At 42.1% G+C, this 23,215-nt stretch overlaps 1 protein-coding gene across 1 annotated transcript in view; it reads left to right on the plus strand.

Annotated features, from left to right (window-relative positions):
* LOC126251972 (glutamate receptor ionotropic, kainate 2) overlaps positions 1–23,215 on the plus strand; it is a 403,333-nt gene that overhangs the window by 155,686 nt on the left and 224,432 nt on the right. The gene's annotated exons all lie outside the window — the stretch shown is intronic.

Consider the following 23,215-nt stretch of genomic DNA (forward strand, 5'->3'; position numbering starts at 1 on the left):
TGCTTAATTAATATATCCTGAAACTTAGGTGAACAAGTATCACTAACAAGCCCGTGCTAGTCTTGACTCAGTCACTCACAATCCCTTTGACTCACGTTAGCAAGTTTATGGTCTTGCATTTCCCGAAAACGTATTAGCTACAAAAATACGGAGTGTTTTTGATTGAGAATGTTCTCCAAATATTAAGTCTGTCGGTACCTAATGCAGTCACAGTTTCTAGCCACCGGCCTGCTCAATACGCCACACGGAATTTATGTCTTTTCTCGTCACAGAATTCACTTAAAAATTCCGAAATTTCTACACACCCATCGGAATAATTATGCCGTCACTGTACCACACTTTTTATGTATGAATCATTGCTAGATCCGGCAACTTATTATTTCCATCGGAACTACTACTACACACGTCTGAACTGTTTCATGGCTAGGCTCCGACTCTTCCCTAGAATACTCTAAGTCTTCTCTATCAGCAGAGAAAGGCGCGCGAAGAATATTGCCTCACCATTGGTCAGTTTACACAACAGCCAATAGCAAAACGACATTCTCCCGCGTCAGTCCGCGCTTTTTATCAGTAACTAATCGCAAAATAGTAAACCTAACGACTGCAATTTTTACCGACGTAATTATCTAATATGCTGAAGCTTTGTTTCGGCATAAAGTTATTTACTATTGTCTTTAATACCTGAATTAACTTTCCCTTTACCATAAACTTACTTTACAAACCCATTCCACAAAAATCCCCTTTGTCCAAATCCATACTTCTTCGAAAGGTTCCCACACTAAATCCCACTACAGAACTCGTTAAACAATTATTTTCATATTAACCTTAAACCACACTCACGCATCATTCATACTGCTATAGCACATTTATAACATTTTACATACACAAAAAGACATAATAACACTTTATGAAAATACTATAACAGTTTATGAAAAACATTCAATTACTTTAGTGCACTCTAGTGGTCACAATCGGAACTAAAATCACAGTCCCCCTATCCAATATTGTCCTTTATCGGCTGATACATAAACTACGTGTGCGTCCAGTCTCCGCGTCACCATCTGTCACTATCCCGCTCTGAGACACATCTCCCACTTAACCGCCTCCAAGGCAGGATCGGTATACGGCGCTACGCCCCACACTGACTCTTCCAAATCAATTTTCTGAACTAGAATTCCTTGACATCTGCTGTATTACGTACAGTTCTACTAGCCAATAATGTAAATTAAAATTTGTGCTGGACCGGGACTCGAATTCGAATTTCCCACTTAATGTGAGCGGTCGCCTTAACCACTTCGGCTACCTGTGCCCACTTCCCAGGCCAACCCAAACTGTCTACATCTTCGTATCGTATTCCACTGAATTCATCACCTAATACTCGCAGTAGTACCTGAATTCTTGCAATGGGATGAATGAGACAACAAGAAACCGTGACTAACGTGGTTACTGTTGTGTGCCCGCCTTAGTTTGTAATACTTACATGCATGTCTGAAACAACAGACACTCTTGGCTATTCACAGCTCTACAAAATAATTCGAAAGTAATTTCATGAATGCGAATTCCTTGATAGTAAGAAACTACCAGGCAGATTAAAACTGTGTGCCGGACCGAGACTCGAACTCTGGACCTTTGCCTTTCGCAGGAGAGCTTCTGTAAAGTTTGGAAGGTAGGAGACGAGGTACTGGCAGAAGTAAAGCTGTGAGGACGGGGCGTGAGTCGTGCTTGGGTAGCTCAGATGGTAGAGCACTTGCCCGCGAAAGGCAAAGGTCCCGAGTTCGTGTCTCGTTCCGGCACACAGTTTTAACCTGACAGGAAGTTTCATATCAGCGCTGACTCCGCTGCGGAGTGAAAATCTCATTCTCCTTGATAGTAGCTGTACTAGGTATAGATCTACTAACCAACAGTGAAAAATGAAAATTTATGCCAGGCCGGGATTCGAATGCGGAATTCGCTTATAGCGACTGATTGTCTTAACCACTTCGCCTGTGTGTACACTCTCCCTAAACCGACCAAAATTTACCTGTATCGCACTGTCTACATCGTTACAGCATAGGCCACTGAAATCATCGACTAAAGACGACCACTATCGATAAATGGGATATCCGGTTTCGAGTCTCGATCCGGCAGTAGATCCATAACTGGTACAGCTAATGTCAAGGAATTCGTATTCAGGGAATTAATTTCGGACTCTTTCGACAGTTTTGGATCGTCAATAGTGTATGTTCTTTCAGACATGCACGTAAACTAAACTAACTCGTACCTAGAGGCTCTCATAAAACACATTTGTCATGATACACGATTTTATGCTATGTAACAAGAAGTTGTATATATTCTGGATCAAATTATTTTCTACCAGCATTAGGCTACTTTATAATTGATATACCTAGGACAACAATTATCTACACTACTGGCCATTAAAATTGCTACACCACGAAGATGACGTGCTACAGACGCGAAATTTAACCGACAGGAAGAAGATGCTGTGATATGCAAATGATTAGCTTTTCAGAGCATTCACACAAGGTTGGCGCCGGTGGCGACACCCAAAACGTGCTGACATGAGGAAAGTTTCCAACCGATTTCTCATACACAAACAGCAGTTGACCGGCGTTGCCTGGTGAAACGTTGAGATGCCTCGTGTAAGGAGGAGAAATGCGTGCCATCACGTTTCTGACTTTGATAAAGGTCGGATTGTAGCCTATCGCGATTGCGGTTTATCGTATCACGACACTGCTGCTCGCGTTGGTCGAGATCCAATGACTGTCAGCGGCCTCGTATCACTAGCAGTCGATATGACAGTCTTCTCCGCATGGCTGTAACGGATCGTGCAGCTGCGTCTCGATCTCTGAGTCAGCAGATGGGGACGTTTGCAAGACAACAACCATCTGCACGAACAGTTCGACGACGTTTGCAGCAGCATGGACTATCAGCACGGAGACCATGGCTGCGGTTACTTTGAACAGTGGACGTTACATTTCAGATGTGTTACGACCCGTGTCTTCACTCGATCCCTGCAAAACCCTACATTTCAGCTGGATAATACACTACCGCATGTCGCAGGTCCCGTACGGGCCTTTCTGGATACAGAAAACGTTCCACTGCTACCCTGGCCAGCACAGTCTCCAGATCTCTCACCAATTGAAAACGTCTGGTAAATGGTAGCCGAGCAACTGGCTCGTAACAATACGCCAGTCACTACTCTTGATGAACTGTGGTATCGTGTTGAAGCTGCATGGGCAGCTGTACCTGTACACGCCATCCAAGCTCTGACTCAATGCCCAAGCGTATCAAGGCCGTTATTACGGCAATAGGTGGTTGTTCTGGGTACTGATTTCTCAGGATCTATGCACCCAAACTGCGTGAAAATGTAATCACATGTCAGTTCTGGTATAATATATTTGTCCAATGAATACCCGTTTATCATCTGCATTTCTTCTTGGTGTAGCAATTTTAATGGCCAGTAGTGTATTTGATGATGGCTGTTATCGCCATTGTTTTCTGCCTGCACAGGAAATGGATTATGCATGTCTTATGCGCATGAAGGAGCATAGTCCACAGCACACCCTCCTCAGTGCTTATGTAGCATATATTCCACATCCAAATTTTGTTTCCTAGCTCAGGTGGTAAACTACATTCTCTGTGCCTGATGTATCATATACTATGCACCAACTGCTTTCAGTGCCACGTTTATTTTCGTTTCTGCCTGTTCCCTGTAGGTTGTGGCATCTGCTTAAAGAAAGTCGTTTGTCGCAGTGTCAACATGTCTTAGAGAAATAAAGGTACGAAGGTTGCCCAGAAAGTAATGGACCGCATTTTTGTGCTCAGCCGAAAAAATGCTACGAATTTCTCACTGCAGAGAAAAAACTGTGGGAAATATTCACAAATGCTTCTACGAAGTCTATGGAGCATCTGCTGTCGATAGAAGCACAGTTAGTCGCTGGGCACGGAGGGTGAGGTCATCAGAAGACGGTTCCGCGGAGCTCCTATATTTGCAGCGGTCTGTGAGACCATCCACGGCTGTCATACCTGACATGTTGCAGCGAGCTGATGTTGTCATTCGCGAGGATGCCATTCGTGGAAGACGTTATGACGACCGTGAGGAGGTGATTCACACAATGAAGCACTGGCGCCGCCACCAGGACAAGGATTGGTACCGAAAGGGCATACACGCTCTTGTTTTGCGCTGCAGCAAGGCCATAGAAAGGGATGGAGATTACGTAGAAAAATAGGGTGCGTAGATAAAATACTATTTTTTCGTGTGTGTAATTCTGGTTATGTTTAATAAAGAATTGTTGTAGCAAAAAATGCGGTGCATTACTTTCTGGGCAACCCTCGTAATTCCTATTTGTTCTCAGTACTTTGGGCTAGCTTGTGTTTCGAACATGTCGTAATACGCTACTATACTGTATATAGTATGCTAGTATACTATCGAATAAGCAAATCTTTGGTGTTTAATATTGCTTTTGCTGCGTATTACACATATTTCAGTTATTTTCTAAAACAAATAGTTTTCACTTTGCATATGTTCTAAAATTTTGGTGAAATACACAAATTTGATAAATTTAGTATTTTAATCTCGTTCTGTCTCCTAACAACACTTCCGACACTTGATCACCAACATAATCTCTTCATTCATAAAACCTAATCTGAGGACAGCTGATAACATAATGAGGTAATATTATAGTATCAGACATTAGTAGTTTTTAACCAATGAAGGTAAGTAAATTCATATGCAAAACGAAGAAATAGTGCTGCCGTGAAAGGTCCTGAGGTCATAATAGTTTGCATAAGATTTCTTTGACTTTACATTACACTACTCATTTCTGCATTGACACATTACACTACTCATTTCTGCATTGACACTGATCGGGAGACGAAAACGGCATCCAAGCAGCTTCATGCAGCCAACTGAGGAACTTTTCGTAGCAGATTTAGCGATTCCAGTCTAAATCTCTATGTTAATGGCAGAGATAAAGGTATGTTGGTTGACTTTTACGAATTTAGCACCCGTATTTCGCTTCCCCAAATCGAGTCACATCTATCGTTAGCCTTTTCAGCGTTGTTCCAATACGTGACAGTCCATAGGACCTAGTTATTCCACATGAAATTTTAGATTCTCTATTTTTTCGTTTGATTCACCTAGAGAAAATGGTATATAAAAGTGAAACAGCTTTTTGGTAACTAGTATCCACTAGATTCTGGTTGCTGCCTTGATAGTTGTCTCAAATGAAAAGGAAAGGAACGAGGACGGCATGTAGACACCACATGTGACGCCCTAATTGTGACATCCATGACGCATTTGATTTTATTATTATGTAGCACTTACAGCACATAAAGCTTTTTAAGAACAATTTCAGTACATAGCTATCGTTAACTCTGGTCTCCGCCTCTATACTTAGGATTCCCATGGTTTCTGTAAAACTTTTAATACGAATGGTGGGATGATTCCTTGCAGGAAACCGCCATCTTCCTTGACTAGCGTTTCTCAACTAAAGCGGTTCCGTTTCTAACGATTTTATCGTCGATGGAACGTTGAATCCTTCTCATATTTTTCTCAAAGAAATACACTTAGAACGAAAGTAATGTAATACACAGACGGTTTCACATTTTACGTTATATAGTTTGGGCTGATAGGTCTCTAGTCATTATTATCACCTACGAACAGAAATAAAATTGTATTTCAATCACGCAAAGAAACTAGTTGGCAGCAGAAGCGAATGTAGCGCAACAGTCCAATTGAACGTCGCGTCTAAAGTGACAGACCTGAACAAAAAGTACTAATTACTAGTATTTTTGGGACTAATAAATTTTTAGGGAGTTTTTGAATCAACAGAATCTCTCCTGGCATTAAATAAGACGTAAGGCATTCTTGTAATCTATGTTAGTTTATTGGAGAATACTTACCTCTGTGCTATAGTTTCCTTCAGGTCAGTGAGAATTTCATAATTTGAAACAGAACCAATTGATGAGCTTTCATGTTTGGGCTACGTTACCTAAACGAAGAACTGGGTGGGAAACAACACAAAAAGTAAAAATGGCTTGCTGCACTTTTAGAATACTATAAAGAGTTTTCAGAAGTAACCTTGAAAAGCCTTTGCTTGTGTATTACCAGAAGGGAGATACGTACTTTTAATGCCGCTGCAATTCAAATATTAAGGATTGTTCAGCGACCAATGCACAGATGTATTTGGATTTAACATCCTACCGACGACGAGATAATTAGACCAATGGCTTTGACGGATTAGGATAATGAAATAACGTTACTATCAGGAATCATCCAAACGTTTGCGTTAAATTATTTATGAAAACCCTAGAAAAATTAAATCTGAATGGACAGTCATCTGAAAATGGAATCCACTGCATTCACTGCTCCACCGCCTCGCTCAGTAGAAAATTATCGAGAAAGGTGGCGTAGTGGTTAGCACAATAGTTTCGCCTTCCGGAAAACGCACCTTTATATCCGCGTCCGATCGTCCTTACGGGGAGTCCCACTCAAACATCCCTGATTTCAAAGACCCAGGGAAAAAAAAGCCACAGTATTTACGACACTGAAAAATGCACCACATTGTAGAGCATCTCAAAGAATTTATTTATTTATCGTCAATACACCTCTACATGTGAACTATTCGTAGCACGTAGAATATCGAGGCTATACTCAATTTCTTGCCAAGTTCTTTGTAACATTTCCCCTATTATTGTTGCAATCGAATTAGTGATACGATGTCTCAACATAAGAATATCATCCACTTCGGTCGCATACAAGCGGTCCTTCAGGAATCCCCATATGAAAAACTCTAGAGGCGTAATGTCGGGTGAACCTGGTGGCCAGGCAATGGGTCCTCCGCGTTCGATCCAACGATTGGAAATTACCTACACAGGAACTTGCGAATAGCCGTTGACCAATGCGGCGAAGCTCCATATTGTTGAAAAGTGATGTTGGGTTGCAATTCTTGTATCCGAGGGTAGACAAACTGCTCCAAAACATGTCCAGATACACTGACCCATTCACTGTTTTTTCCGCAAAAAGAAGAACGGTCCAACAATCCTGTCGTGCATTAGCCCGCACCAGATGTGTAGATCAGGACTGTCATGAACACGTTCAATGACAACGTGCGGATTTTGCAAACCCCAAATCCGAACATTATGCCTATTAAGCCTTCCTGAAAGATGAAAGGCTGCCTCATCCGAGAATAAACATCTTTCCAGGAAGCTGGCATCGATATAAATACGCTGCAGCATATATGCAGCAAATTGTTGACGGCATGGTTTGTCGCTTGGCGTCAGATGTTGCAGAATTTGCACTTTGTAAGTACACATATGAAGATGCTGGTGAAGTACACGATGCAATGTTAATCGAGGTACGTCAGGATGCCTAGATGCTTGACGAATTGACTTACGTGGGCTTCTGAGAAACGTTTGTCTGATGTCCTCCACAGTCTCTTCTGAAACTCCGTAACGTGCACCAACAGAATCTTTCATAACACTCCCTGTTGCCAGAAACTTCCTATACTATTCCTTAATTGTTTTCACATCAGGTGGATCACATTCATACACACGATGATAATTTCTCTGCGCAGTAATCGGCGTTTTTACTTCTGAAAATCACACTAATGCTCGCACGCGCTGCTTTGGAGTCGCCATTTTCACTTCATGCGACCATGTTGCTCTCTGGCGACCATACTTGGCACTTCTGACGCGGCAATATAAACTATTTGAGATGCGCTACAATATGGTGCGTGTTTCACTGTCGTATCTACTGCGGTTTTTCTCTCCTGGGTCCTTGAAATCAGGGAGAGTTGAGTGGGACACCCTGTATTTAGGTTTTCCGCAATTCCCCCAAATCGACCCCGGCGAATGCTGGGATTGTTGTCGGCATGGTTACTCGTTTGGCGTTGGATGTTGCAGAACTTTGTAACTACACATACGAAGATACTGGTGAACTACACGATGCAATGTTGATCGAGGTAAAGGGTGCAACCGATTTCCTTCCCCATCCTCGAAACAATACTAGCTTGTGCTCCGTCTCTAATGATCTCGTTGTTGACGGGACTTTAAGCCCTAATCTTCCTGCGTTCTTATTTCAGCAGAAAATTACTAGGAGAGAGAACAAAACAAACAAATGTATCAGCAAGCAGATTGAAGTGGAAGTCGTAATTGTAACCATAATCAAAAAGAAATGGAGGTTAGTGGACACATAACCGCGCGACTGAAGTGTATGAGGGCCAAGAAATTACTTTGCTGGTCTGCAAGGGCTACGAAAAGGCCGAGAAGGCTTAAAGGAAGAAGGGTAGATGAGTTTAGAAAATATGAAGAGCCACATGGATGCGTATAACTAGAGGAAATAAGGCTGGGTAGCCCATTATCGAGCAGTGGATTTATGTCGTATGGCATTATAGGATTGAGGGGGGGGGGTGGAGGCACCGAGAGGTTAAGCTCGGTCGGCCAGATTGGTGCATTTATTTCGTGAACTATGACTATTGTGTCATACATTGCTTGCGTAGCGTATGTGTTTTTCATTTCAGATCTCGCAGTAGCTAGGACGGTTCACCGTGGGGCTTCCATAACCCAAAACACTGTTATTATCAACTTTCCTGCAGAACCTTGGCTTTTTCGCTATGAGTAGAGATAAACATTTCCACGCCAAGTTTTGCCGCTTATCCTACGGTTCGTTGTATTTGGACCTGCGCCTCGTCAAAGATTAATACGTGAATAGGAAAGTATTTTCCTTCATTTTAAAAAACCTTAAAAATAATGTCGACATTTCCATTTTTTCCCATGTCAGTTGACATGATACGCACCGAACACAAACATTATGACAGCTACAGATTCATGTGCAATTTGTCCGCAGCTCGTGGTCGTGCGGTAGCGTTCTCGCTTCCCGCTCCCGGGTTCCCGGGTTCGATTCCCGGCTGGGTCAGGGATTTTCTCTGCCTCGTGATGACTGGGTGTTGTGTGCTGTCCTTAGGTTAGTTAGGTTTAAGTAGTTCTAAGTTCTAGGGGACTGATGACCATAGATGTTATGTCCCATAGTGCTCAGAGACATTTGAACCATTCATGTACAATTTCAAATTCTGAACCGTGTCTAATTTTCAATGTATGAGCAGTACCATAAATTCTGGCAAGGCAGTCAACACGAACCATTCACTCAGCCGTCTCAGTCTTCCTGTCTATTTTCAAAGTGGAATATCTACTGGAACTCTCTTCGTTGCAGGCAGATACAAGTCTACTTTTAAAGCGATTTATTCTAATGTAAATGTTTTGCTCACAGCACAGCTATCACCGTACTGCAGCTACTTTCCGCGAATAATTTACGCAGTATTTAGTCGCTTCTAATTCCTCTTGTTTCTCCCCTGGTGTGTACGGACAACGGAGTAGTCGTCATAGAATGATGCGAAATAGCTACGACTCAGAAAATCAACTGAACCGACACAGTCACCAGACAAGAACAACATTGAGTTTAAGAAGTGCCGTTGTAGAATCAGTGCTGCCAACCTATGGAGAAGAAACTGAATATGGAAGTTAGTTGTACAAAGGACAGACAGTTCGAATGTTGACTGTAGGAACGGAGCATAATTTTATGTGTATATCACACAGGAGTTATTTCGTTGTTGTGTAATAATGGAGCAGGAAACAGTTCGAAAATGAACGGACTCGCTCAAAACCAGTCACCATTAACCCTAGCAATACCATCGCATTTTCCATAACATATACTACCACTGGGAATGGTTACTTTATGCCTATCACCAATAAATTTTTAAAAAATTCGTTATTTGTTGTTAACTTTTAATAACAACATGATTTTACGTAAGTACTGATCTATAAGTGTGGTCCAGAACATGAAAATATCTTTTAGAACAGTCTTAGCAAGCAATACCAACGCATGTGCCATAACGTGTGCTACTGGTGGAGTGGGCATACTCTATGACGTTATGAGCAGCGCAAAAAATATAAAAAGTATAAATATCCTTAACTGTCGTTGTCTTTTATTCGCAACACACTTTTCAATGTTGTATTTGTATCCAAGAAGGGTCTCGAAAATGAAGTAATGAATATGGCGTGTGCTGTGAAGACACATCCACTACTGTTACTCAAACGTTTTTGTTAATTTTAATTGAGAAACTTTATACAATTACAAAATCTGGTAAAACAGATCATTAGAAAGAATCCATATTTTTTTCGAAATTTTAAAATATGAGGTACATGAATAGATTAGAATAAGTAACCCCCCCCCCTTCTCACCTCCATTGGTATTTCTGAGGAAACTAGATAAATAACAAAGCATAATTGTTGGTCCTTTACGCCAGCACAGTGTTGCCAAATATGCGTTTAATCGTCTTGCCCTTGTGTGGAGGAGGCTTGTTCGGTTTGGAAATGCATTCTGCAATTTCTGGGTCGTCTTCAACACGTATATGTAAAAGCCTACAGACAATATGTGTCAATACATATCTGCGTCTGGCGCATATTAAATTTTTCCCCGCTCTTAAACTGCACCAGGAAAGCTGGAAGCGCCAATCCGTCTCTCCCGGCCAAAGCTCCAAAGCGATAAATTCCGGAGAAGCGCCTGTATCTCTTTCTTCCGCTGATTCGACCGCAAGTCCCCCCCCCCCCCCCCCCCCCCTCAGAGGCGCCCTAGATGTGCAGTTTCCGGGTAATACTTTGCTACGGTGTAAGAGTCTGAAAGAGGAAGCAGAGAGCAGGAAGGATGTGGCGCCTCGCTGCTACGGACCCAGGACTTCTTCAGCAGGACCACGAAGATGCGAAGAAACACCGTTGGCGCATTGAGCTGCGTGTTGTTCATGAGACCGGCCGGTAACCGATCAATGAATACCTCATGTGAATCTAATGCAAGAAGTGTACTAAAAATAGGGGTAAAACCAGATGAGCGGCAACAAATTAATAAAAAAAAGCCCGTGTGTCATACCACCAGTTCACTCTCAGCACGAGCGGTTTCTATGACTTAGTAGATTAGAAAATTGTAGTATGATAATATTACTGGAGTGCTAAATAAATCAAAAGCGCTAGTTTGCTTTAGTTGTACAGTATTATTTTTACTGTGTTAACCCGTTTACGGCTTCCAAGGCCATCTTGAGACATTTAATGACTAGTCATCAAAGAAGTTACAATGCCTGTAAACGATACAGGAAAAGAAGTTACACGTCTAGGTTGAAGCATAAAAGTGCAGTAAATAATATCTTTGACAGCGAGGTGGTAATACAACGTAAAACGTAAAAAGCTGAACATTAAATAAACATAAACGGAGTAAACAGGAAGAATGTTTAACAGAAAACTGGAACAGCAAGGCTACGTAACAGTTTGTATTAATAATCAAAACCAATAAAGTAAAACTAAATTAGTACTTGAGAAAAACTCACTGCCTTGCCTTCAACTTGCACGACAACGACAAAAGAGAAAGGTCTTTTTTTTTTTTTTTTTTTTTTCAGCTATCGTGGCTCCATCAAGTTAAAGAGAAAAAGAGAGAACAGCTCAGCTAGCAGTTAGCGATTCAGTGTCTACAGCCAACAAATTAAGATCAATATGTGACTCGACAGAAGTAAACCAGAAACATAATGTCCCAAGAACAGTAATCCTAAGAGCCGTCAGGCACATTTTTCCTGGTGTTTCAGCACATATTTACAATTTTGTTTTTGCACTGTGTAGTTGGACTCATTGAAACAAGTAGTACTGATCACCTCTTGGCGACGCACTGTGTCGACGGAAGGCGTCGGTTTGTTTCCCGTTACAAACAAAATGATTTTTAAAGCTGGATTTTACATGCAGGTTAATAGAATGGTCGCACATTACTGTAGTGCGATATTGGTTTCATCCATGTGTGTTAAAAGGGACAGTAAAACTGGAAGTGTAACCAGTACTTCAGTAGCACTGAATGCTTGGCAGCAGCAGTAAGCCTCAGGATTCGTGTTTACTCCTTGTGTTTTACTATCCGTGTTAATAGATATCGATAGGAAGACTATGGTACTAAACTAATTTGGGATCGCTCTATCCGATGGGAGCGTAACTTTCCGATTTAAAAATAATTTTGCTTGCAATGGGAAACAAGCCTACGCTTTTTATTGACACGCGGTGTCTCGTGAAAGAAGAGACGAGCAGTAATTGTCTGGACTGACTTCAGCTCCACGATGCAAAATCGGAACGGTAAGTATCTGCCACAACGTCAGAGGAAATGCGCCTGACGGCTCTTAGGAGGGGGAACCTGGTATGTTATTGGTAAGAGAAAAGAAAAAGAAATACAGGCCTCTGAAATGAAATATGTGAGAACGATAATCGGTTGTAGAAGAATGGTCCAAGTTAGAAATGAAGATGTTCTGAAAAATTTCAATGTCAATCAGTTGATAAATATAGTAAAATCATGAAAAACGAATGATTGAGAGAAAAATACCATAACTGTACCGCAGTATCTTACTAACAAGGTTCAAATGGCTCTGAGCACTATGGGACTTAACTTCTGAGGTCATCAGTCCCCAAGAACGTAGAACTACTTAAGCTTAACTAACCTAAGGACATCACGCACATCCATGCCCGTGGCAGGATTCCAACTTGCGACCGTAGCGGTCGCGCTGTTCCTGACTGTAGCGCCTAGAACCTCTCGGCCACCCGTATCTACTAACAAGCAAATGAAATATAGACTGTGGGAGGGCTGTTGGAACACGTAGTTTCGTCTACCCAGGAACTGGAATACTAACAAAACGATGTTATTTGCACCATGCAACCACTCATGACTCACACTGTGACGAAAGTTTGTGTAAATTTCACCTACTGATTCTAAACTTTTAATTCCTATATTCTGAACAGGATCAAATTCGCATCGTATTTTTTCGGTTTTCTTTCTTAATTGGAAGAAATGTGCAACTAACCAACTTGAAACTTCCTTAGAGATTAAAACTGTGTGCCGGAGCGAGACTCGAACTCGGGACTTTGCCTTTCGCGGGCAAGTGCTCTGCCAACTGAGCTATCCAAGCACGACTCATGCCCCGTCCTCACAGCTTTACTTCCGCCAGTACCTCGTACCTCGTCTCCCACCTTCCAAACTTCACAGAAGCTCTCCTGCGAACCTTGCAGAACTAACACTCCTGGAAGAGAGGATATTACTGAGACATGGCTTAGCCACAGCCTGGGGGATGTTTCCAGATTGTCACTCTGCAGCGGAGTGTGCGCTGATATGAAACTTCATGGCTGATTAAACTGTGTGCCGGACAGGGACTCGAACTTGGTCCGCACACAGTTTTAATCTGCCATGAAGTGTTGAGTGGTACTTAAGTAAATAAATTAGTGAAATAAAAGTGAACTAGAAATTAGGATATAAATGAAAAACTTGGTTTAGTTTAGAGAGTTACATACTCGCAAACAGCGGGCCGAACGGCGGAACAGAGGACACAATGACCATGAAGTCAGCAACTTCCACATAAGCGGGCGCTGTCGATTCAGCCGTCAGGGCATCGCCCGACCGGCTCACGTGTTTCTCAGTTGTCGTATGCGAGCAAAGGCCCTCGCCTACATCCCAAGAGCCAATGACCGACGTTAAGAAGATTCTTCGAGAAGCTTTTCAACGTGACAGAAGAGGCAATGACCGGCTCACGTGTTTCTCAGCCATTACGTGTGATCACAGGCCCTCGCCTACATTCCAAGAACCAATGACCGACGTTAAGAAGATTCTTCGAGAAGCTTTTCAACGTGACAGACGAGGCAATGACCGTGAAGTCGTTCACCTCGAGTAAACTGAAGTGAATAAATACGCAAGACGCAGTGGGCCAGACAGATGCAGATGAAGCCGGAGACATACGAAGACAGAGACGGGGGCGGAGACGAAGACGAAGAAGACGAAGAAGTTTTCAGTCAGTTTCGGTGCTGAAGACTGTCATGTAAGAAGAGTCTGCATCATGCACAGACGAACCAAGTCCGCCGCTGTAATGGAATAGCGAGCAGAAGCCGCAGCGCCAGAAGACAGAAGTTAAAAGGTATTTGAAGTCTGACTTTTACGTACCCGGGTGACTCGTGAGGACGGGAAGGAGACGGCCTCACATCAGCAGTCACCTGTGAGCTGGGATGAAGACCTGACAGCCGAAGACTGGCAAGCGGGAGTCCGTGGTTCGAGTCCGGGACACTGGCCTTGCCCCGCCGCGCCGCTCCGCTGGTCGACGCACAACACACGCGGCCGCTTAGAGAAGAAAAACGCTGGGACGCCACATCCAAGGTATCACCAGCCGATGCACGACTTCGCTCGCAATAATTAAACCGGCCACCTCGCGCCGAGCGTCTCCCGTCAGCTGGGCGAGACGGGGACACGAGATACACACCGCTACGCGTAATCAGACGCCGCCGCCGCCGCCGCCGCCGCCGCCGCTGCCGCTGCCGCAGCAGAAGACTTCACAAACGACACAGCTGCCGCTCTCCGAACCAGAATATTCCGTAAGATACAGTTGTACAAATCTTCAATAAAAATTATTCTTAGGTAATAATGATGTTTCATTCGACCTCATACCCGAGCCAAGGAAGAACCCACCCTGCCCACATGTTGTTAAGTGAGAAAAGTTAATTTATTTAATATTTTCACCCTGACAGAATGCTTTAGAATGCTCATCCTGACAATTTACAGCATCAAAAGAGAAAACCCAGTTACATTTAGTGACAGAAGTGTCACATTTAGTAACACAATTGGTACATTTGATGTCAGAAGCCGTTACAGTCGTTACATTTGGTGTCAGAGAAAAAACCCTTGGCTCAACATGAGGTGTGAATGACAGTCACTAAAGGTCCACAGTTAGTATTGTTTAATGTGTGAAAGGATAGAGGTTTGCATAGCAGTCGTAATATTTTCTTTATTTAGAAGTGTATTTTCTCTCATGATTTTAAGGGTTTGTCGAAAATATTTAAACATCTTTTTTATTCAGTGTGGTAAGATTGTGTAACTAATAGTTGTAAAATGATGACACGAAATCGTACAAAGTCAGAGTCAGCACCACAAGCGGTTTCTACTGATGAAGCTATTCAGAGTTTAGTTAATCAAATAGCACAGCTTAAAAGTGATAATAATGCATTATTTAAACAGTTGAGTGAGGTTAGGCAAACCAGTTCAATCCCTCCCACCCTAGATTCCTCAGCAGCAGCCTTAGTAACTCCTTTTTCAGGTAAACCTGGCGAGGACATAACAGCCTTTTTTGATGATTTAGTAGCAGCTGCAAAATTAGGATCATGGTCAGATGAACAGCTCTTACAAATGACAAAGTTAAGATTGACAGGAGAGGCTAAAGCACACGTCTTATACCATGAAGAATTAAGGAATGCTCCAACATTTGAGGAATTGAAGAAAGGATTGCTTACACGTTTTCAAAAACAGAACAGCTGTAGATTTTATAGGGAACAGTTAAACATTATCACTCAGAGGCAAAACGAGTCGTTAGAAAGTTTTGTAGATAGGATTAGAAAAGTTAATATTAACACCTATCAGTTGACAACTAGTGATGAAGCAAATAAAGTTATTTTACAAGAGGCAGAAAATAGAGCTCTGGATACATTTTTACGTGGGTTACCTCCTGAAACGTCCCGTCGTGTCAGGGCAGAGTTTCCTAAAAATTTAGCGGAAGCTGTATCTGTGGCGACAGCTTTCGAAGAAATAGACATTGCCACCAGATACAAGGAGAAGCGAAATGTATTTTCAGCAGGAGTACGATGTTTTAGGTGCGATCGACAGGGCCATATAGCAAAAAACTGCAGACAACCTCAATGCACCAATTGTCAAAGAATAGGTCATACATTCAAGGAATGCTGGTCTAAGAAAGTTTTTGGAAATGGAAATCAGTTAAACTCAAACGGGAATGCCGGAGCCGCCGCCAGGCGTTCCCAATAAAATTTCATACCATTAAGGCGAATGTGAAGGCGGAATGCTGGTTATCTGCTACCATACAGGATAAAGAGGCAAGGATACTGGTGGATACAGGCGCAAACGTATCAATAGTAAGTAATGAATGTATTGGAGAAAAGAAATATGACCCTCCAAGGTATAGATTGAGTGGAGTAGGAGGAGGTACAGTGAAGTCATTAGGATGTACATCACTGATTTTCTATATTCACGGTGTACAATTTCAAGAAGATGTAGAAGTGGTAACAAAAGTAACTGACGGGTACGACGCGATCCTAGGACTGGATTTCCTGAATAAACATCACGCTAAAATCGACCTCAGACAGCAAACTGTCGAATTTAGCGGAATAGTGTTTCAGCTAGGTGACACCGCTGCAAAGGGCCCTCTGCCGCAAGATTTCCCTAACCGGAAGGCGAAATCAACTATACTGCGTGCAACGTCCTTGAAGGTTGATTCGCGGGATCAGATACCGTCTGGCTCAGGAAAACTTTTCTGGATGACCGTTGACCCCGAAGTACCTACAGATACAGTATGTCTAATAGAGCCTTTAGAGGAAAATGAGGAATTAGATGTATCACATTGTTTTGTACGTAGAAGTGTTGTACGGGTTCAAGACGTTGAGGGAGAAAGAAAAGTACCGGTACATATTGACAACTTCGGAGTGGAGGACAAAGAGTTGCATAAGGGAATATTAGTAGCTACAGTGAGTACTTTTGAAGAAGAAGATTTCATTTGGTCAGATATTAATGATGGTCAGAAACCAGACGCCTATAAAACCGCATTACGCCAGAAGATTGAGCATTTGCAAGGAAAGGATAGAGACACGATAGAAGCAGTTTTAGTTGAGTTTCAAGATTTATTTAATGCAGAAGGTCCACTGCCAGCAACAGATATCACACAGCATAGGATCCCAACAGGAAATAACCCCCCAGTTTATAGGAAGCCTTATAGAGTTGCGCATCACTTACAGCCAGTACTGGATGAATTTTTAGAACAGCATCTAAAAGATGGAATTATAGAATATTCTGATTCTCCTTATAATTCAAATATTGTAATTATTCCAAAGAAGTCTCCCGACGGTACGAAACGATATAGGTTTTGTTGTGACTACAGACACCTTAACAAACAAACTATCTCAGATGTTTATCCTCTTCCAAACATTACAGACATCATTGACAGTTTGGGTAACAGTAAATACTTTTCAACAATCGATCTACGTAGCGGATATCATCAATTGGAAGTTGCTCCTGAAGATAGGCATAAAACAGCATTTTCTACCCCTGGAGGCCACTGGCAATTTAAAAGAATGCCTTTCGGTTTGAAAAATGCACCAGCAACTTTTCAAAGACTACTCGATGGAGTATTGCGAGGACTCAAAACTCAGCAATGTTGTGTATATCTAGACGATATTATTGTATTCTCCAAAGACATTAATGAACATGCTGTGCGTCTGCGTAATGTTTTTCAGAGACTTAGAAAAGCTAAATTAACATTAAATATGGAAAAATGTACTTTTGCATTGACAGAGGTTACATACCTAGGGCATGTCATTAGTGAAAAAGGAATTAAAACAGATCCTCGATTAATTTCGGCAGTTAAGGACTTCCCAACACCACAACGCGTTAAGGAAGTACAAAGTTTCATTGGTCTCGCATCGTACTACCGGAAATATGTTCAAAATTTCGCTGAAATTGCCCGACCCTTAACCCAATTATTGAAAAAGGGTGCAAAATTTCATTGGTCTGAAGATTGTGAATCAGCATTTCAAACCCTTAAAGATAAGTTAACACACAGTCCAGTATTAGCCTACCCAGATTATAATAAAGAATTTATTTTATCCTGTGACGCAAGTGGTCATTCAGTAGGAGTTGTTTTGAGTCAGAATATTAATGGCGCGGAACACCCCATAGCCTACGCTTCGAGACAACTAACAACAGCAGAAAGAAATTATTCCACAACGGAGAAAGAATTGTTAAGTGTTATTTATGGTATCAAATACTTTAAATGCTACTTGTATGGTAGGAAATTCAAGGTCATTACAGACCACGCAGCTTTAAAATGGTTGCTTGGATTAAAGGATCCGTCTAGTCGTCTCACGCGTTGGGCCCTATGTCTTTCCGAAATGGATTTCGAAGTTATTCATAAACCAGGCAAAAAACACACGAATGCAGATTGCCTAAGTCGGAAAATAGCACTTTTGGAAGCAACAGGCCGAGATACTGAGGACTGGAGAAAGGCACAAGATGAGGATACAGAATGCAAAAAATTCGCAACTCAAAAACAATTTTGCTTTGAAGATGGTGTGTTATGCCGTAAAACAAAACTTGGACCGCGAATTGTTGTTCCCCAACACCTTAGACAAGAAATAATGGCAGAGGCCCACGATCATATCCTTGCAGGACACGGTGGACAGCGGACAACCGAAAGACGTGTAGCAGAGCGATTTTGGTGGCAAACCAGAAAGCAGGATGTTGCGCAGTACGTTCGTAATTGCATTGCGTGCGCACAACGAGCTGAACTTTCTCGTTCAAAAATGCCCTTACAGAGGCTCCCTGAGGCTTCATGTCCATATCAAATCTGTGGAATCGATCTCTACGGGCCATTTCATAAAACACCTGCTGGTAATAAGTATGTCCTTACAATTATAGATCATTTTTCACGCTATCTAGCTATGGTGAGTCTCCCAGATCAGCAAGCAAATACAGTTGCCCAAGCTTTAGTTAACAACTGGATACTTAAATTTGGCGTACCTGAAGTTATTATCACAGATCAGGGATCTAATTTTATGTCTGAACTAATGAAACAGCTATGCCACTTACTAAAAATACGTAAATTACGCACAACTCCGTTACACCCTCAGTGCAACGGGCGCACAGAAAGAGTTCATCGGACAATTGGCAAGATGCTTAGTTATTATATTAACGAACAACATTCTAATTGGGATACGTATTTACCAATAATCGTGTCGGTATACAACGCCAAAACGCATGAAGCAACTGGCATGTCACCTTATGAAGTGGTCTATGGGAGAAAAATGCCGTCCCCTTTTGATGTAATCAGGCAGAAAAACGGAAAAGTCGGAGAAACAGTAAGAGATTTCAGCCGAATGATGAAGGATGTATGGAAAAAGGTTCAAAAATCTAATACAAAGGCTTTGGAACGACAGGAAAGATTAGGTAATACCCACGCTAAATATCCAAATTACAAAATCGGTCAGTGGGTTATGCTTTCAACTCCTTACGTTGCTAAAGGAAAAACGAAGAAATTTGTAACAAACTACAGAGGTCCTTATCAAATTATTGAGATCACGTCACCAGTCAACGTTAAATTGCAACTGCCCACCCGAACTACCATTGTCCATGCAAGTCGTTTAAAACCTTTTAAGGGCGCTCCAGATGTAATTCCTTCAACAATAGTGTCTGCTTTTCCGAAGGGTGGAGGAAGTTCCCGTAAAGAAAAAAGAGTGGCCACGCCAGCACAACATACAGACATGGCACCATACAATCTTCGACCAAGAGTGCGAATGTCCTAGTTGAATCTTAGTAGACTGTGGATAATGTACAAATGTAAATAATTAATAAATGATAATGGTTTATTTTTTAAGAAAAAAAAGAGGTTGAACGTAGATTGATGTAGATCTTGTAGTTAACAATATATTCATTCTTTCCTTTGTTTTTGTGTTTACTAGGTTGGTAGGTTCATAACCATGTTGTTTGCTTTTTTCAGAAAACGCCATGCAAGCATTTCCTACACAAAACCTGTCCTACCGCAATGACTCCCTTGACAGTTCCCTTCTGAAGTCATTAGATATGTTCATAAACTCACAGCAAGGCAAAATTGATGCCAATGTTATGATGCAACATGTTTTAAAAAGAAAATGTGAACACAAAACTAAAATTATAATGCTAGGAACGGGTATATCTGGAACCTTTGTGTTGGTGTATCTACTTTGTACAGTTTTCTTTTATCTAAGACGAAAAATAAGCCAAATCATAATATACCACTTCATCAAATCCCTGTTAACTGGATACCACATTCTTAACTGGTGTACTTCAGTGGTTACTTTTGAGCATTAGTGTATTAATTTTGTTTATTGTACTTCATTCTTTATTAAACAGTCTTATGTTAAAGTAAACAATACTGTAGAATAAATATTCTTGCATTCATAGAGGGTACATTAAACAGGTGTTGCTATGTTACTTTCTAAGTGAATAATCTATTTTTGTTCATTCATTGTCATAAAGATTTGTTACACTTATTACAACCATTTATGTGTGAACTATGTGATTCATGACCGTACAGTGCTTTAGTAAAGTGCTAAAGTATTTTCAACATACTTAATGTGAAGCGTGTGCAATATGCTAAGTCGAGAGTTTTCATTGCTTGTGCTTTTGCCGTGTGAAGAGTGGAGGAATGTTGAGTGGTAAATTCGAGGGCGAATTTCTCCGAAGGGTGGAGGAATGTTGAGTGGTACTTAAGTAAATAAATTAGTGAAATAAAAGTGAACTAGAAATTAGGATATAAATGAAAAACTTGGTTTAGTTTAGAGAGTTACATACTCGCAAACAGCGGGCCGAACGGCGGAACAGAGGACACAATGACCATGAAGTCAGCAACTTCCACATAAGCGGGCGCTGTCGATTCAGCCGTCAGGGCATCGCCCGACCGGCTCACGTGTTTCTCAGTTGTCGTATGCGAGCAAAGGCCCTCGCCTACATCCCAAGAGCCAATGACCGACGTTAAGAAGATTCTTCGAGAAGCTTTTCAACGTGACAGAAGAGGCAATGACCGGCTCACGTGTTTCTCAGCCATTACGTGTGATCACAGGCCCTCGCCTACATTCCAAGAACCAATGACCGACGTTAAGAAGATTCTTCGAGAAGCTTTTCAACGTGACAGACGAGGCAATGACCGTGAAGTCGTTCACCTCGAGTAAACTGAAGTGAATAAATACGCAAGACGCAGTGGGCCAGACAGATGCAGATGAAGCCGGAGACATACGAAGACAGAGACGGGGGCGGAGACGAAGACGAAGAAGACGAAGAAGTTTTCAGTCAGTTTCGGTGCTGAAGACTGTCATGTAAGAAGAGTCTGCATCATGCACAGACGAACCAAGTCCGCCGCTGTAATGGAATAGCGAGCAGAAGCCGCAGCGCCAGAAGACAGAAGTTAAAAGGTATTTGAAGTCTGACTTTTACGTACCCGGGTGACTCGTGAGGACGGGAAGGAGACGGCCTCACATCAGCAGTCACCTGTGAGCTGGGATGAAGACCTGACAGCCGAAGACTGGCAAGCGGGAGTCCGTGGTTCGAGTCCGGGACACTGGCCTTGCCCCGCCGCGCCGCTCCGCTGGTCGACGCACAACACACGCGGCCGCTTAGAGAAGAAAAACGCTGGGACGCCACATCCAAGGTATCACCAGCCGATGCACGACTTCGCTCGCAATAATTAAACCGGCCACCTCGCGCCGAGCGTCTCCCGTCAGCTGGGCGAGACGGGGACACGAGATACACACCGCTACGCGTAATCAGACGCCGCCGCCGCCGCCGCCGCCGCCGCCGCTGCCGCTGCCGCAGCAGAAGACTTCACAAACGACACAGCTGCCGCTCTCCGAACCAGAATATTCCGTAAGATACAGTTGTACAAATCTTCAATAAAAATTATTCTTAGGTAATAATGATGTTTCATTCGACCTCATACCCGAGCCAAGGAAGAACCCACCCTGCCCACATGTTGTTAAGTGAGAAAAGTTAATTTATTTAATATTTTCACCCTGACAGAATGCTTTAGAATGCTCATCCTGACAATTTACAGCATCAAAAGAGAAAACCCAGTTACATTTAGTGACAGAAGTGTCACATTTAGTAACACAATTGGTACATTTGATGTCAGAAGCCGTTCTAGTCGTTACAGAAGTTTCATATCAGCGCACACTCTGCTGCAAACTGAAAATTTCATTCTGAATTAATCAACCTATTTGTGACTCATAGCGTATTTAAAATATTACGACAGGCCCCTATTATTGAAGATTCAAGATTTTGGACACTTATAGGGTGTAATGCTATCCCAAGTCAATCGTGCAAAGGTAAAAATCTGGAGGGCAGAATGTAGTGATTTTTCTTCATCTACTGCTGTGCGGCATTAAGGACCATAGTGACAGACAGCACTGCATGCAGCCGTGCGAGACTCAGCAGCTGATGTGAGATTCCAAGCTTTGGCGTAATGTCTGGCTGGTGTGGTTCTCTTACCGAAAGGTGGGAGTACAATGACTAATAGGGTCATACCAGTAATTCGTACTTGGTAAATACAAAGAAACAAATTAAAGCTAAATGTACAAAGAAACAAATTAAAGCTAAATGTATGATGTTATATGTATGACTGCAGTGGTTTCGTATCATGATTGTAAGAGTGGTAGATTTGGTCTGCGTAAAGATATGGGATAGATTAACTGAACACAGCATAAAAGTAACAAAATTTACGTCACTAAATCGAAACCTTTGAAGTCAACAGCATTTTAGGATTTCCTCATTTTGACATGTAAGTTTTGGAACAGCTAATCAAGTCAGTGTACAAAACTGTACCAGTGTAACGGATGATGGAGCATTTGTTCTCTCGGCTTCATGTTAGAGTTACGGCCGAACGGGGCATAGACTTTCTTGGTTGTATTTTAGTTTGTTCCAGTGATCAAATATAAAAAGCAAGTAGCCAAAAGGTCTACGGTTCATAGTGTAGTCCACTATACGGCTTTCCCGGACATGTTACTGCGGAATAGCTCTTTCAGTATAAAAACAGGTTTTGTGTCCTTGAACACCACTTAACGTCACAGCATTAGGTGTGTTCTAAGGCAAAACTATTACCTCCATATTGAACCGAAGAGCTGCCAAAAGCCCCCACCTGCAAACAGCCAATATAATACAGAATGTTTTGCTCGTGTAATCAACAAAACTCTACTAGCATTAAAAAGACGTTCATTTGGTTTCCTTTAGGCCGTTCCAAGGGTACAGAGTTCAGGGTTATATGGGCAGATTAGTGAAGTTGCAAATGAGGGTGATGTACTAAGAATAGTTATTGTTGCTTTAGTCGCTATGGCTGATTCTAAGGGTACTGTGTTTGCTGTAGAAGGGGAAACGTAAACCGTCAGAAATAGTGTAAAGCTGTTACAGAATATGTGGCAAGTAAAATATGACGAAGGTTAAGTACTAAATAAAGATCTGCTCCTATTACTGCTAGCAAGCCTCTGTGTGGTAGGGTACACGTTTTGTGTATATCATTAACTCGTAGCTATGGTATCATTAAACATCAAGTATAAGTCATTATGATGCATTATCAGCGATTACAAC

The sequence above is a fragment of the Schistocerca nitens genome, chromosome 1 (assembly GCF_023898315.1).
Source record: "Schistocerca nitens isolate TAMUIC-IGC-003100 chromosome 1, iqSchNite1.1, whole genome shotgun sequence".
NCBI lineage: Eukaryota > Metazoa > Arthropoda > Insecta > Orthoptera > Acrididae > Schistocerca > Schistocerca nitens.